The sequence below is a fragment of the Euphorbia lathyris genome, chromosome 3, assembly GCF_963576675.1.
Source record: "Euphorbia lathyris chromosome 3, ddEupLath1.1, whole genome shotgun sequence".
Lineage (NCBI taxonomy): Eukaryota > Viridiplantae > Streptophyta > Magnoliopsida > Malpighiales > Euphorbiaceae > Euphorbia > Euphorbia lathyris.
The window spans coordinates 14,031,714-14,049,884 of record NC_088912.1 but is presented as its reverse complement, the minus strand read 5'-3'; the positions used below and the strand labels follow the sequence as shown (position 1 = coordinate 14,049,884).

Genomic DNA, 18,171 nt, shown 5'->3' with positions numbered 1-18,171 from the left:
CATCACTAACGATGACTCTTGGACAACCAAATCTACAAAATATATCATCAAGAAAATTAACGACAACTTTAGAATCGCTCGTCGGGGTTGCAATTGCTTCAACCCACTTTGAAACATAATCAACGGCGACTAATATGTAAGTTTTACCATTAGAAGGGGGAAAAGGTCCTATGAAATCTATTCCCCACATATCGAAGACTTCAACGTCTAATATGGTTGTGAGGGGCATCTCATCTTTCCTTACTAGATTTCCTGTTCTTTGGCACTTATCACAACGAGTAATAAATGAACGGACGTCTTTAAACATCGTAGGCCAAAAGAAACCACATTCAAATATTCTAGCTGCTGTTTTGGTAGCTCCATTACGTCCTCCATAAGAGCTAGAATGGCATTCCGACATTATCGATTCATATTCATTTTCACCAACGCATCTCCTAATTATCCCGTCACCACAAGTTTTGAACAGAAAAGGATCTTCCCAAAAATACTGTTTAATGTCGAAGAAAAATTTCTTCTTTTGTTGGAAATTTAATCCTTTCGGAACAATATTGGCTGCAAGATAATTAGCAATATCTGCATACCAGGGTGACATGACGCTTTTCATTTGATAGAGATGTTCATCAGGGAAATCATCTCGTATACCGTTAGTTTCACCCATCTAATTAGACGTGGTTTTGCATCCTTCTTAGCAAATAAATATCTTAATGCTGCATGATCAGTGTAAATAATAACTTTCGAACCTAACAAGTATGACCTAAACTTATCACATGCAAAAACTACAGCTAACATTTCTTTCTCAGTTGTGGTGTAGTTTAATTGTGCACCGGAAAGTGTGTGACTTGCATAATAAATGACATGAAGTTTCTTATCCTTCCTTTGTCCTAAAACACATCCGACAGCTAAGTCACTTGCATCACACATAATTTCAAATGGTAAATCCCAATCGGGTTTAGCAATAACAGGTGCACTGACTAAAGCTGTTTTTAATGTTTCGAAAGCTTTAACGCAATCTTCATTAAAATCAAAGGTAGAATCTTTCAAGAGTAGATTAGTGAGTGGTTTGGAAATTACAGAAAAATTCTTAATAAATCTTCTGTAAAAACCGACATGTCCTAAAAATGATCTTACTCTCTTAACAGTAGTTGGAGGGGGTAGTTTCTCTATTACTGAAGTTTTTGCTCTGTCCACTTCTAATCCTTTTTCAGATATTTTGTGACCTAAAACAATTCCTTCGTCAACCATGAAATGACATTTTTCCCAGTTTAATACCAAATTTGTTTCTTCACACCTAGACAAAACTTTATCCAAGTTTTCTAGGCACGAATCAAAGGAATCTCCATAAACTGAAAAATCGTCCATAAAAACTTCCATGATATCTTCAATGAAATCATTAAAAATTGCAGTCATACAACGTTGAAATGTCGCAGGTGCGTTACATAGACCAAAGGGCATTCTCCTATATGCAAATGTTCCGTAAGGACATGTGAATGTTGTTTTATCTTGGTCATCCGGGTAAATGTATATTTGAAAGAATCCGGAGTAACCATCTAGAAAACAGTAGAAAGCGTGACCAGCTATCCTTTCGATCATTTGATCAATGAAAGGAAGAGGAAAAATGATCTATCCTAGTTGCCTTATTTAAATTTCTATAATCTATACAAACCCTCCAACTAGTGGTGGTTCGTGTAGGTATTAATTCACCTTCTTCATTCCTTACAACTGTTATGCCTCCCTTTTTAGGTACACAATGGATTGGACTAGCCCATTCACTATCCGAGATAGGGTAGATGATTCCATTGTCCAGAAGTTTAGTAATCTCATTTTTTACTACTTCTTTCATATTCGGATTTAGGCGTCTTTGCCTATCCGCTTTAGGTGGCTTATCTTCTTCTAAGTGAATTATGTGCATTACGATGCTCGGATTAATACCTTTTAAGTCTGAAATTTGCCAACCCATACTTCCTATCCTATTTCTAACAACTTCTTTCAATTTCTCTTCTTGGACTTGTGTTAAATTGTTAGAGATAATAATAGGTAGAGAATCGCCTTCGCCTAAGAAATCGTACCTCAAATGACTTGGTAATTCTTTAAGTTCTAATTTAGGTGGAACTATAATTGAAGGCGAAACTGGTCCATCTTCTCGAATCAAAGGTTCTGGTTCCTTATCTTCTAGTTCCTCACTCATTATAGGTTCTATTATTTCTTCTTTTTGAACAATGTCATTTACACATTCTTCAATTAAATCAAGTTTCATACAAGCGAAATCCTCCATAGGATATTTCATTGCTTGATTCATATCAAACTCAATCTTATCATCTCCTATTCTTAAAACTACTTTCCCTTCCGACACATCAACTAGAGCACGTCCCGTGTTCATGAACGGTCTACCGAAGATTAGCGGACAATTTACGTCATAAGCAAAATCTAAAATAACGAAATCGGTAGGAAAAATAAATTTGTCAACTTTAACTAAAACATCCTCAATTATACCGTATGGTCTTTTAGTGGTTTGATCCGCTAATTGCAAAACCATATTGGTACGTTTGATGCCTTCTTCTAAGCCTAACTTATTAAAAATAGATAATGGCATCAAGTTAATATTTGCTCCTAAATCACAAAGACAACTGGGAAATTCAATATCTCCCAATTTACACGGAATGGTAAAACATCCGGGATCCTTGAGTTTTGTGGGCAAATTACTTGACACAATTGAACTACAATCTTCAGTTAGCGAAATGGATGAAATTCCTTCCCAACTGATTTTCTTCGAAATTAAATCTTTGAGGAATTTACCATAATTGGGAATTTGTGTAATCGCATCCATAAATGTTAAATTAATATGCAAATTCTTAAGTTTGTCTAAAAATGTTAAAAGTTGTTTGTCATAGTCCTTATTGCGGACTTTGTGTGGAAAAGGTGGTTTGGGTACAAAAGTTTTTGTACTAGAGTCAATTGGTGCATCTTTTTTTTTTAATGTATCTTCTTTGGGCTTTGATAAATCAGTTCCAGGTAAAGTTGAACTTCCGGACATTTCCGGGCCTAAGTAATTTTTCCCTGAACGAAGAGTGATAGCCTTAACATGCTCTTTCGGATTTTCTTCCGTATGGCTTGGAAGACTTCCCTCTTTGTGGGATTGGAAGTCTGTCTAGTTCCTGGTTCGAGAGATCCGATTGGCTAATCCGGACAGTCTCAGAACACAAGACGAGCATTTGGATGCGAATTAAAAAAATAATAATCAGTCACCTACTCGTTGATTTGCTAACAAGTTGTCCATGCTGGCGATCCGTAGTTAAAAAATCAACCAATCAGATTACCATGACAAGGATGGAGAAGTTACGTTTTCAGTTATCTGGGATTTTGGTGCTCCACTTTCAACCGACCTACAACGTTCCTCTATCGTCTCTCTCCCTATATAAAGCCCCTCATTTTACTTTTCCATTTTTGTAATTCCTTACTTTGTTTGATATCGCAACTTCAGAAATCGCAGTCTCTATTCGTTCTCTTCTTATTTTGAAAGTGAAATGGCTCGTACTAAGCAAACTGCTCGTAAATGCACCGGTAGAAAGAGGCTCCCAGGAAGCAACTCGCAGCAAAGGTATGTGTTAGATAGATGCTTAATTGGAGTTAGGAATGGAAATGCTTTGTTTAGAGATCTGTTTAATTGCCTTTTTTTTGGGTGAGTTTAGGATTTATGTTTCAATACATGTATACTTCTCTATTTATCAATTTCATACAGGTTGCTAGGTTATCGGCTCCTCCAACTACTATTAGAGGACGACTCAAGAGACCATATCGATACCATCCTGGAACTGTGGCTCTCCGGTATGCTATCCCTGTAACTTCAATTCTATTCTTTTGTTGTAATTAATACCGATCTCATGGAATCTATTTGTTTGATGAATTTACCAGAGAAATCAGAAAGTATCAAAAGAGCACTGATCTTTTGATCCGTAAAATGCCATTTCAGAGGCTTGTTCGTGAAATTGCTCAACATTACAAAGTCAATAATCCAATTTTTGTTATGAATTGTTAATAAATTGGGGGAAAGGAAACCTGTTGGTGATGAATATTTTTGTTGATTTATGGCAGAATGATTTGAGGTTCCAATGCCATGCAGTGCTTGCCTTCACGAGGCTGCGGAGGCTTACTTGGTTGGTGTGTTTGAGGATACTAATCTTTGCGCTATTCATGCGAAGCGGGTAACGATAATGCCTAAGGACGTCCAACTTGCTAGGCGGATCCGTAGTGAACGTCTCTAGGTTTTCTTTGTGTTTGGTGTTTTGGTTAAGCAGCAGAGATAATTTAGGCGATTGGTTTTATGTTTTTTAGAATTTGTGTTTGTGTTGTATAAAAGTTAGCATATCATCTGCATACAGGAGGTGTGAAGGAAAGTTCATGCTATGACCATAATTCATAGGAGTGAACCTACCTTCTCTTTCTAATTTGGAAATCCACCTAGTAAAAAAATCTTCTGCAATTCCAAATAAGATTGGAGATAGCGGATTGCCCTGCCGGACACCGCAAGAACAGCCAAAATAACCTTTTAGATTACCTCCTAGGAGAACTGAGATTTTAGCTGACGATAGAAGATTCAGAATCCAATCCCGAAAAGCTAAAGAGAAACCAAAAGCTTCCATTACTGCTAGTAGAAAATTCCAATCCAGTGTATCAAATGCCTTTTTAATGTCAATCTTAAGGGCCATGTTCCCCCATAACATTTTTTCGCAAGCATATTGAACCCCTCAGACGCAGCAGCTATCCATTAGTGAATGTTCCTACCCTGAACAAATCTGAATTGATTTACAGACACTATTTTCGCATCAATAAGAGACAACCTGTCAGCCAGAATCTTAGAAATAATTTTGCAGCTGAAATTACCCATCACAATAGGTCGGAATTGAGAAATAACAGTTGCTTCGTTCAACTTTGGAATAAGAGCCATTAGATTGGAGTTCATACCAGGGAGGACGTAGCCTGAGTTGAAGAAACTAGTAACCATGCTGCAGACATCCTGGCCAATGATATCCTAGAACTCGTGGTAGAAAAGGCCGCCAAAGCCATCTGGACCCAGCGTGCTGTCACCATTTAGGCTAAAAATGGCAGCTTTAATTTCTACAGCAGAAGGGCGCTTAGTGAGGGAGTCATTGTTCGTTTCTGTGACAAGGTTGGGGATCACTTCACCAATTAGACTCAAATCGACAGGATTGTTTTTACCGGTGAATAGAGCTGAATAATAATCAACAACATAGTGTGCCATTGTATTCTTGCTAGTGGTACACACCCCCTCAATTGTAAGAGCATCGAGAGTTGATTGGATCTTCCTCAGTTTTGCGCAACAGTGGAAGAAAGAGGAATTACAGTCCCCCGCCTTCAGCCATTTAACACGGCTTTGATCCTTAAAAAGGAGTTCCTGTCTGTGAAGTTACAAGTCTAGTTCCTCTTGCGCCAGATTATGTCGACAATTTCTATCTGGATTCATTCCCAGGTCAGAAATGTCAAGTTGTATATTAGCAAGTCTAGTTTTAGCTTCAGCAATGTTGTCAAACACCCTCCCAAAGAAATTTCGGTTCCAGCCCCTTAAAATTTGGCGCAACGATTTCAATTTGTGTGTAAGAAGCTGGGCGAGCGACAAGGATAAATTCGAATGGGACCAATGCTCAGAAATTACCTTTCGGATTGAATTATGAGTTAATCACATGGTGAGGAACCTGAATCGAGCCCTGCTGGTGACTCCCGAGGTGCAACTGATAATCAGGGGATAGTGATCAGATCTGTGCCGGGCAAGGGCAGAACCTGTGATGCGATCCCAAGAATCCACAAAATTCTCATTAACTAATGCCCTGTCAAGACGACATTCAACATGATCAGCGCCTTGACGACCATTAGTCCATGTAAACTGATTACCCGTGGTGTTAACCTCAACAAGACCACCATGATCTATGAAATTTCTAAAATCTAGGCAGAAACTCCTAGAGGGGCATCTCCCTATTTTCTCATGTGAACCAGTAATGGCATTAAAATCTCCCAACACTAACCATTTATTATCAGAGGTAAAATTCAATAGCGAAGACCAAAGCTCCCATCGGGTTATAGCTGTTGAGCGATTTTCGCAAGTGCACGGTATATGCTTGTAGTAATAAAAGATATCGATCCCACAGGGAACATTTTTTAACAAAACTTATTTACAATCGGTTAAATTTACTTTAAGGTTTATAATATGGAAAATCGTTTAATCAGTTTTTGGTTTTGAAATTGCTAGAATGAGAAAAATGTTAGAAAATATTCTGATTTAAGAATGAATTTGCAAGATAGGAACTTTTAGTACTTTTTAGAAAAGTAAATGAATGTATTCGTTTGCATTAAGCAAAGAAAACAACTTTAAACTTTGTACGAATTATAAAGATGAAATAAATGACGGAACCTCTAATTAATTGGCTTTGAACATGACAAAACCTTTTCGGGATAGTTGCCCTTAATCAAATTAAAACTCTTTCGAGATAATAATTTGCCTAAGTGTTCAACAAAGTTTCCTTGTAAAGATTTTGGATTAAATATGTTTTAATGAAAACACCAGCAGTCACTTTAGTGGATTGGTTACCATAAGTGCTGCATAAAAATCTATCGAATAGAACGGACTTTATTAGATGAAATATAAATTGATACAAGTTTACAGAGAACATGGAGCATGGAAACATACGACGGCTTGCAAGTGAACGGGTTGATCAATCCTTTCCTTGGGTTTCGTTAGAGTTTGTCAGGCTCAGGGGCGGATCCTCTACTCAATCTTCTCGTTGAATCTTCGTAATAGAGACTGGGTCGGTCTACTACCAAAATGAAAACTAAACTGGAAAAATGACTAAACGTTACTAAACTTGTTATTATTGAATAAACAATGTGTGTACAACATATTGCTTTTGACAGAATCGAAATCTAACTTCTGAATCACTTGATTCAGAATTTCTGCATAAATTCTATACTAATCTCTTTTTTCTACATATCTTCAACTTTCCATCAACTCTTTATTTATAGATGTTGAAGAGTCTTGATTGAAGTGTCGTGTCCGTTGTGAAGGATCGTGTCCGTTGCGAAGGATCGTGTCCGTTGTGAAAGGACGTCTTTATCCACCCGAACGATCGCGTTTCGTCGAAAACGAAAGTGTGTAACTAGGCTTCTAAAATCTCCTGCTCGTACCGAGAATCTTAAATTCTCTACCGAGAATGGGGGAGCATCAATTGGTCTTCAAACGAAGGAAGGAGAAGCTGGGGAACGCGTGTCGCGACCGTGAATTTGGGGGCCGCGGTCGCGGCACGGAACGTTTTTTGGTTTTTCATCTTTCGTTCGCGTCCTCGATTTGGCGTTATTAATTTCTGTCGTCTTCGACTCCTATTGTAGGGTTTTTCTTCTGTTTTCGAGCTCTTTTCGTTCCTATTTGGATTTTACCAAATATTTATGTACCTTACAAGAAAGAAACATATTCGAGAGTAAAAGCTTCCTAAACAGTTATAAATAGCATAAATTCGTAGCAATATTGATGTAATTAATAATGACATTTTAGGTATATTTTGGGCTTAACAAATCTCCACACTTAATCTTTTGCTAGTCCCGAGCAAAATTTCACTGAATTTATTCTCTAACTAATCTCTTTATGAAAATAAAACATATATCTTTGTATTACCTTTTGAATTAGTTAAGCCGAAAAGACTAGCTTCGCATGGCAAATTTATATGCAAAACATTAAACTAACTTAGTATAATATACGATATATCATTCGTCTTGTATTTCCAATTTTGAATTGAAGCATTCGGGACGATATAAGCACGAATTTTATTGAGTCTTTCATCTCAAGGCATTTCAAAGCACAAATTTTTTTTCCCAAACCTAAACTAATATATGAAATATATTAAATATTTAAATAAGTACTTGGGTTAATTATTTACTTAGTTACGCCCGAGATAAGGGTGGTCTTGATCGTAACTTTATACGTATTTTATTGCTTTGTGTTTGCTTAAGAGGTACCGACCATGCCATGGGTGGACGCAATCGTTACTTTAAACTTATACACGCTTATAATTTTTGCTTTTAACGTTCCTTCCATACCTCGATTGTGATTAGGGTGGTTGCAACCGTGGCCAAAATAAACGGTACTTAATTATTCTTCCCTTTCATACCTCGATTGTGATAAGGTTGGTCTCAATCGTGGCCAAAAGTTAAGAATTCAACTAATTGATTAATTAATATGAATTATAAAATTGAATTGTAAATTGGGAAAAAGAAAGATAGCACATTCATCCTATATTGACTTAAAATTCAACATGTATTATGGCTAAAGTTTCCTTAAAAACGTCAATTGGGGTTAATGTAAGACGAAATTAAACCGAGCTAAAATTGTTAGTTCAATTTAATGCTTATAAACCTAATTGAAAACTTAAAATAAGATTTATTGTATCATGAATTGCATGATATAAAATAGAAATTGAAATAAAGAATTTATTAACTTAAATACATTCACTCGAGACAATTTTACTTAAAATCGTATCGGAGATTTATGAAAATTTTTGAAAAATATTACCCGTATACATATAGAAATATTCTTTCTAACGAAAATGATAACCTAAAAATAATCATAAGTTAAAATATTTTTAAACATGTGAAAATATAAAGTTTTATAAAAATAATGTTGAATAAATTGTGTTGCAATATATATGTTGCATCAACATAAAACAAGTGTTGCTTACAAATTATTTATTCTTATTCGTTGCATAAAAATTTATTCGTACTAAAAAAAATGATATATGCAATTTCCGCAAAAATCCATAATGATATTTTTTCGTTTTGCAAAATAATATCTTTGTTGCATTTATTCGTATACGTATAGAAATTGATATATGTATGTCTCCTCCCACACTTAAATTGGACCATGTCCTCATTTGTGCAAAAATAATGGAGAAAACACAAAAAATAAATACGAAATAAGGCATACGAAACAAAGATGGAAATAGTAGCAAATTAAACATTCAACATAAAATTAAAAAGAGAAAATGTACCAAACATAGGAAAATGAAAATTGTACCAAATTATAACAAGATAGAAATAAATTGAAAGAAAACAACCTATTCTTGAGGTGGGGAATCCGGAGGTGTAGGTGAAGTCTCCACATTTCGGCGGCGGAAAAAGGAAAGCATCCGATGCCGAGTCGATCTATGCTCACGCCTCAAAAGGTTGAGGTTGTCATTCATCACCATATTATTATCTACCAAATCATCAATTCTCAAGTTCATTTGACGATTGTTGGAATTGATTTGGTTCAAAATCCTCCGCAAATCCACCGGATCATCCGCTTGAGGTGCTTGGGGTTGTGGTTGAGCTTGGGGTTTATCTTCTTCTCCTACCGCCTCTCCGCCGCTTTCGGTACCTGTAAATTGAGAACTTGAAGCGCCACCACCCATAGTGCCACGAAGGTGGGCAATACGGGAGGCATACGAAATAAAGACGGGGGGACCTTGTGGAAGCAATAAATGAGCTCGCTCAAGAGCCGAGATGTCCAAAAGTGGAACATATCCACGGCAGGTGGACATGTCAAAATCAGCCAATTCACCCCGAGCTCCCAACACAATAGCGGTGATAAAATTACAAAGAGGGATCTGAATGGTAGTAGCCCTCGAAGCACGGAACAAATTATCGAACATTATGCCAATGCTATCAATCCTCAAACCTTTAAACAAGCTATCCAAAACATATAAATCCCGAACCTGAACCTTTGAACTCTCAACACGCCCAAACAAGGAGAAACTCAAAAATTTGTGAAAGAAGAACACACAATTGTCCTTAATCAACTTGCTTGAAGTGTTCTTAGAATTAAAATAGTCTTGGTCCGAAAGAGTTTGCCAAACCGCATCATTATCAAAATCTTTAGGCTTATTATAAAAATTCGAGGTAGGGAAACCAAACATATTTCCCATTGCATCATAATCAATGGTGTATGTGATACCATTATTCCTAAAAGAGATTGAGGTTTTCTTCTTACTCATGGTCAAAGTGACCAAAATTCCACCACATATTCATTAATACGCGGAAAACGCATATTAACGAATTCTTGCCAACCCAACGCCTCAATAAAAGCATCAATTCGAGTAGAGAAATTCAATGTTCATACCGAATGGAAGTCTAAGAAGTGCATATCCACAAATTGGCGGTCGGCTTGTGAAAAATGTTTGAAACGAGCGGCTTCTTCCTCCGAAGCGATGTCAAAATAAGCTCCACATTGAACCCGAAGGCGATTAGCTTCCGTAACAGCGGGCTTGTTACCAACACATTTAGTCCTAACCATGGTGATGGTGTTTAGTGTTTTTAGGGTTTGAGAAGAAGAAAAAGAAGAAAAAGGAATTGAGAGAAAGAGTAAAGCTTGAAGATGAGTTTGGGGTTTGGAATATGGAAGTGATTGAATAGAAAAGAGGATAGAAATTGGAGTGAATAAATTGGGAAGAGTAAAAGTAGATTTTTGGGGAAGAGTTTGGAGTAAGGGATTGGGTAAAAATAGAGGTGATGTGAGATATGTGGAAGAGGTAGGGTTATATAGGGTGATTAGGTGAATGTATAGGTAGAATAGGAATAGGAATAGGCAAAAATATTGGCAAAATCGGAATCAATAGGGCATAAATCACGCGTGTCGCGACCGCGAATAGCAAAGCCGCGGCCGCGACCCGCGATTTTCAGGGAATTTTGCCCCTCAAATTCGTCCATAGTTGCTACTCATACCGAGAATTGGTCAAAATGGCTTATTTGGGTGCCTTTTGACATGGTTTGTGCAATTTTGTTGATGATTTGGTTCCTAGACTTAATATAAAGTGTCCTGCACTTAAAAACTAAAATAAATGACATTAATTGCAAGGAAAACCAAAGGTTTAACCTTAATAAATTGAATTAAAGTGTAATAAATTAGTTTATGAATAATTAATGAAACTTAAATGTTCATTGATGCATATAAGTTAAGAGAATCATATTAAGTGCATAATAAGTGCATATAAATATATATTAATTATAGGAACTTAGTCAATTGAATGAATTAATGTTTTAAACTTCAATTTTGTGAAAATTGGATTAAGTGTGAATATATGTGTTAATTAAGAAAACCATGATTTGTTCAATATTATAGATTTTATATAGATTTAACCATGATTATATGAGAAATGTAATAAAACATATATCTAACCTTGTAAAAAAAATAGTAAATGAACTAAAATGAAATAGAACTTTATTGAACAAAACAAACTATAAAAGCAAAGAATAAAATGAAATAATACAAAAACACACAAAATATTTACAAAAAGAAAACCTATAAACCTAAACTATTCTATATACTCATCCCTATCAAGTGGGATATTTCTGGCCTTAATACGATCAATTTGAAACTGCACGAAAGTTTCACGTTCCGGTGCAGACAGAAAGTGAGGCCCTTCTCGAAAGACACGTTTTACAAGTCCTTCGTGCTCGAGAAACTCATAGTCAATTGTCGGTAAGAATTCATCATCACTCCAGGGAACATCAATGGTACCCTTTGTACCGAGAATTATTCCACAGATTATATTGCCGAACCCAATCTTCTTATCCTTGGATCGAGAAGCGGCGACAAGACCCTCCATCAAAATCTTTGAAGAATCTATTGCATTTCCCTGGAATATATCTCCAAGGACATAGAGATCTGTGTCACGGACCACACTACTGAACGTGCGACCGAATAAACTGTGACACAGGAATTTGTGCAGATACAGCATGGAGTTGGAGCGAAAAGAGTGATTGTAGGCGAGTTTTGAATTGAATCGCCAGAATCCATTGAGCATTCTCCAAATGTTCGAGGATGTCATGTCTCGTCCAGGATGACGTTTGATTGTATCCCTCGGGGGAAAACCAAACCAAGCATGCAACTCGGGATAACCGAAATTAAAGATTTCGCCTTCTCGACGAAAACTGAGACGTACCCGTCGTTTATTAGTGAAACGCATGGTACAGAAGAATTCGAGTATCCAGTCGCCTATTATTGGAAATCACATTTGGGCGAATTTTGTCCACCCTAAGCGTTCCATATAGCGGCTCGTGTCATCAGTAATGCCTAATTGGCTGTTAAGAAATTCATCCATATACAACATTCCGGTGAAGAATTTGTAACGGTGATTCCAATTATGCCTACCTTCATCGTGATTGAAGATAGGAAAAGGCGCCCCATATCGCTTGGATAAGTCTGGGCGTTTATTGCTTGAGGCGGCCTTGTGCCTTGAAGTTTTGTATTTGGTAGGCATGGTGGTTGTTTGAATGAAACAAAGTTGCTGGTACTGAATAGAAAAATGGTGTTTTGAAGAAATCAGAGTTCTGATAAAGATAAAAAGAATTGTAACAGAACTTGAATCCTCTAGGATTAATTTATAAGAGTTTTAGATGAAAGGAGGTGTTGTTTTAATCATGAAAAGGTATAAAATGACACCTTTCGGGAATGAAGAAACTTAAGGTTTCAGTTATCAAGAGGTTTGTTGAAAGGTTTAGGTTGATTCAGACCTGAGTGTGCAGGAATTTCGCGTGTCGCGACCGAGAATAGCAAAGCTGCGGTCGCGACAGGCTGATTTTCTTGCGAAAATCGGGCGTCGAAAGCCATGTCCTGATTCACGGTAGAGAATTTATAATTCTCGGTAAGTTCAGAGAAAATCTAACTTATTTGGACAAATCTGAAAAATAGAATTCTCGGTAGAGAATTCCAAATTCTCGGCAGAGAATTGCCTGAAACTTCAATTTCATTCTAATTTCTTAAAATTAATTCTAAAATCATGAAATAAACATATTTTATGCATATAAATCATAACATAAAGGCATCTAATCACAAAAAATTGACATTTGAAAAATAAAATAAAAATAAAATAAAATAAAATAAAATGAACAAAAATATAAAAAGAAAACAAAATAAACTGTGATCGAAAAACTGAGTGATTTATACGTCAGAAAATCTTGTTACGAACGAAATTTCTAGTTGTGAAATATTTTCGTAATAGATTTTACATCGATTACCATTAACTTTGAAACGAATTCCGTTAGGACCTTCCAGTTCTAAAGAACCATAATCGAATGTTTTGACGACTTAAGTTTTCCTGGAAATAAACGAAGTCGTGAATTAAATAACAGCACTTTATCCCCAACATTAAAGTGTTTGACTTTAATTTTGGCATCGTGCCATTTTTTCACTTTTTCTTTATAAATTTTTGCATTTTCGTAAGATAGATGGCGTAACGCATCTAACTCATTTAAATCGAGCAAATGAGCACCACCATCACTAACGATGACTCTTGGACAACCAAATCTACAAAATATATCGTCAAGAAAATTAACGACAACTTTAGAATCGCTCGTCGGGGTTGCAATTGCTTCAACCCACTTTGAAACATAATCAACGGCGACTAATATGTAAGTTTTACCATTAGAAGGGGGAAAAGGTCCTATGAAATCTATTCCCCACATATCGAAGACTTCAACTTCTAATATGGTTGTGAGGGGCATCTCATCTTTCCTTACTATATTTCCTGTTCTTTGGCACTTATCACAACGAGTAATAAATGAACGGACGTCTTTAAACATCGTAGGCCAAAAGAAACCACATTCAAATATTCTAGCTGCTGTTTTGGTAGCTCCATTACGTCCTCCATAAGAGCTAGAATGGCATTCCGACATTATGGATTCATATTCATTTTCACCAACGCATCTCCTAATTATCCCGTCACCATAAGTTTTGAACAGAAAAGGATCTTCCCAAAAATACTGTTTAATGTCGAAGAAAAATTTCTTCTTTTGTTGGAAATTTAATCCTCCCGGAACAATATTGGCTGCAAGATAATTAGCAATATCTGCATACCAGGGTGACATGACGCTTTTCATTTGATAGAGATATTCATCAGGGAAATCATCTCGTATACCGTTATTTTCACCCATCTAATTAGACGTGGTTTTGCATCCTTCTTAGCAAATAAATATCTTAATGCTGCATGATCAGTGTAAATAATAACTTTCGAACCTAACAAGTATGACCTAAACTTATCACATGCAAAAACTACAGCTAACATTTCTTTCTCAGTTGTGGTGTAGTTTAATTGTGCACCGGAAAGTGTGTGACTTGCATAATAAATGACATGAAGTTTCTTATCCTTCCTTTGTCCTAAAACACATCCGACAGCTAAGTCACTTGCATCACACATAATTTCAAATGGTAAATCCCAATCGGGTTTAGCAATAACAGGTGCACTGACTAAAGCTGTTTTTAATGTTTCGAAAGCTTTAACGCAATCTTCATTAAAATCAAAGGTAGAATCTTTCAAGAGTAGATTAGTGAGTGGTTTGGAAATTACAGAAAAATTCTTAATAAATCTTCTGTAAAAACCGACATGTCCTAAAAATGATCTTACTCCCTTAACAGTAGTTGGAGGGGGTAGTTTCTCTATTACTGAAGTTTTTGCTCTGTCCACTTCTAATCCTTTTTCAGATATTTTGTGACCTAAAACAATTCCTTCGTCAACCATGAAATGACATTTTTCTCAGTTTAATACCAAATTTGTTTCTTCACACCTAGACAAAACTTTATCCAAGTTTTCTAGGCACGAATCAAAGGAATCTCCATAAACTGAAAAATCGTCCATAAAAACTTCCATGATATCTTCAATGAAATCATTAAAAATTGCAGTCATACAACGTTGAAATGTCGCAGGTGCGTTACATAGACCAAAGGGCATTCTCCTATATGCAAATGTTTCGTAAGGACATGTGAATGTTGTTTTATCTTGGTCATCCGGGTAAATGTATATTTGAAAGAATCCGGAGTAACCATCTAGAAAACAGTAGAAAGCGTGACCAGCTATCCTTTCGATCATTTGATCAATGAAAGGAAGAGGAAAAATGATCTTTCCTAGTTGCCTTATTTAAATTTCTATAATCTATACAAACCCTCCAACCAGTGGTGGTTCGTGTAGGTATTAATTCACCTTCTTCATTCCTTACAACTGTTATGCCTCCCTTTTTAGGTACACAATGGATTGGACTAACTCATTCACTATCCGAGATAGGGTAGATGATTCCATTGTCCAGAAGTTTAGTAATCTCATTTTTTACTACTTCTTTCATATTCGGATTTAGGCGTCTTTGCCTATCCGCTTTAGGTGGCTTATCTTCTTCTAAGTGAATTATGTGCATTACGATGCTCGGATTAATACCTTTTAAGTCTGAAATTTGCCAACCCATACTTCCTATCCTATTTCTAACAACTTCTTTCAATTTCTCTTCTTGGACTTGTGTTAATTTGTTAGAGATAATAATAGGTAGAGAATCGCCTTCGCCTAAGAAAGCGTACCTCAAATGACTTGGTAATTCTTTAAGTTCTAATTTAGGTGGAACTATAATTGAAGGCGAAACTGGTCCATCTTCTCGAATCAAAGGTTCTGGTTCCTTATCTTCTAGTTCCTCACTCATTATAGGTTCTATTATTTCTTCTTTTTGAACAATGTCATTTACACATTCTTCAAATAAATCAAGTTTCATACAAGCGAAATCCTCCATAGGATATTTCATTGCTTGATTCATATCAAACTCAATCTTATCATCTCCTATTCTTAAAACTACTTTCCCTTCCGACACATCAACTAGAGCACATCCCGTGTTCATAAACGGTCTACCGAAGATTAGCGGACAATTTACGTCATAAGCAAAATCTAAAATAACGAAATCGGTAGGAAAAATAAATTTGTCAACTTTAACTAAAACATCCTCAATTATACCGTATGGTCTTTTAGTGGTTTGATCCGCTAATTGCAAAACCATATTGGTACCTTTGATGCCTTCTTCTAAGCCTAACTTATTAAAAATAGATAATGGCATCAAGTTAATGTTTGCTCCTAAATCACAGAGACAACTGGGAAATTCAATATCTCCCAATTTACACGGAATGGTAAAACATCCGGGATCCTTGAGTTTTGTGGGCAAATTACTTGACACAATTGAACTACAATCTTCAGTTAGCGAAATGTATGAAATTCCTTCCCAACTGATTTTCTTCGAAATTAAATCTTTGAGGAATTTACCATAATTGGGAATTTGTGTAATCGCATCCATAAATGTTAAATTAATATGCAAATTCTTAAGTTTGTCTAAAAATGTTAAAAGTTGTTTGTCATAGTCCTTATTGCGGACTTTGTGTGGAAAAGGTGGTTTGGGTACAAAAGTTTTTGTACTAGAGTCAATTGGTGCATCTTTTTGTTCTAATGTATCTTCTTTGGGCTTTGATAAATCAGTTCCAGGTAAAGTTGAACTTCCGGACATTTTCGGGCCTAAGTAATTTTTCCCTGAACGAAGAGTGATAGCCTTAACATGCTCTTTCGGATTTTCTTCCGTATGGCTTGGAAGACTTCCCTCTTTGTGGGATTGGAAGTCTGTCTAGTTCTTGGTTCGAGAGATCTGATTGGCTAATCCGGACAGTCTCAGAACACAAGACGAGCATTTGGATGCGAATTAAAAAAATAATAATCAGTCACCTACTCGTTGATTTGCTAACAAGTCGTCCATGCTGGCGATCCGTAGTTAAAAAATCAACCAATCAGATTACCATGACAAGGATGGAGAAGTTACATTTTCAGTTATCTGGGATTTTGGTGCTCCACTTTCAACCGACCTACAATGTTCCTCTATCGTCTCTCTCCCTATATAAAGCCCCTCATTTTACTTTTCCATTTTTGTAATTCCTTACTTTGTTTGATATCGCAACTTCAGAAATCGCAGTCTCTATTCGTTCTCTTCTTATTTTGAAAGTGAAATGGCTCGTACTAAGCAAACTTCTCGTAAATGCACCGGTAGAAAGAGGCTCCCCGGAAGCAACTCGCAGCAAAGGTATGTGTTAGATAGATGCTTAATTGGAGTTAGGAATGGAAATGCTTTGTTTAGAGATCTGTTTAATTGCCTTTTTTTTGGGTGAGTTTAGGATTTATGTTTCAATACATGTATACTTCTCTATTTATCAATTTCATACAGGTTGCTAGGTTATCGGCTCCTCCAACTACTATTAGAGGACGACTCAAGAGACCATATCGATACCATCCTGGAACTGTGGCTCTCCGGTATGCTATCCCTGTAACTTCAATTCTATTCTTTTGTTGTAATTAATACCGATCTCATGGAATCTATTTGTTTGATGAATTTACCAGAGAAATCAGAAAGTATCAAAAGAGCACTGATCTTTTGATCCGTAAAATGCCATTTCAGAGGCTTGTTCGTGAAATTGCTCAACATTACAAAGTCAATAATCCAATTTTTGTTATGAATTGTTAATAAATTAGGGGAAAGGAAACCTGTTGGTGATGAATATTTTTGTTGATTTATGGCAGAATGATTTGAGGTTCCAATGCCATGCAGTGCTTGCCTTCACGAGGCTGCGGAGGCTTACTTGATTGGTGTGTTTGAGGATACTAATCTTTGCGATATTCATGCGAAGCGGGTAACGATAATGCCTAAGGACGTCCAACTTGCTAGGCGGATCCGTAGTGAACGTCTCTAGGTTTTCTTTGTGTTTGGTGTTTTGGTTAAGCAGTAGAGATAATTTAGGCGATTGGTTTTATGTTTTTTAGAATTTGTGTTTGTGTTGTATAAAAGTTAGCATATCATCTGCATACAGGAGGTGTGAAGGAAAGTTCATGCTATGACCATAATTCATAGGAGTGAACCTACCTTCTCTTTCTAATTTGGAAATCCACCTAGTAAAAAAATCTTCTGCAATTCCAAATAAGATTGGAGATAGCGGATCGCCCTGCCGGACACCGCAAGAACAGCCAAAATAACCTTTTAGATTACCTCCTAGGAGAACTGAGATTTTAGCTGATGATAGAAGATTCAGAATCCAATCCCGAAAAGCTAAAGAGAAACCAAAAGCTTCCATTACTGCTAGTAGAAAATTCCAATCCAGTGTATCAAATGCCTTTTTAATGTCAATCTTAAGGGCCATGTTCCCCCATAACATTTTTTCGCAAGCATATTGAACCCCTCAGACGCAGCAGCTATCCATTAGTGAATGTTCCTACCCTGAACAAATCTGAATTGATTTACAGACACTATTTTCGCATCAATAAGAGACAACCTGTCAGCCAGAATCTTAGAAATAATTTT

The 18,171-nt window shown here is 36.4% G+C and overlaps 2 pseudogenes; both read left to right on the top strand.

The window, feature by feature from the left end:
- Positions 1–3,521: 3,521 nt before the first annotated feature.
- On the top strand, positions 3,522–4,259 carry LOC136222220 (histone H3.3-like; annotated as a pseudogene).
- Positions 4,260–16,828: 12,569 nt separating this feature from the next.
- LOC136222224 (histone H3.3-like) lies at positions 16,829–17,566 on the top strand (annotated as a pseudogene).
- Positions 17,567–18,171: the final 605 nt, after the last annotated feature.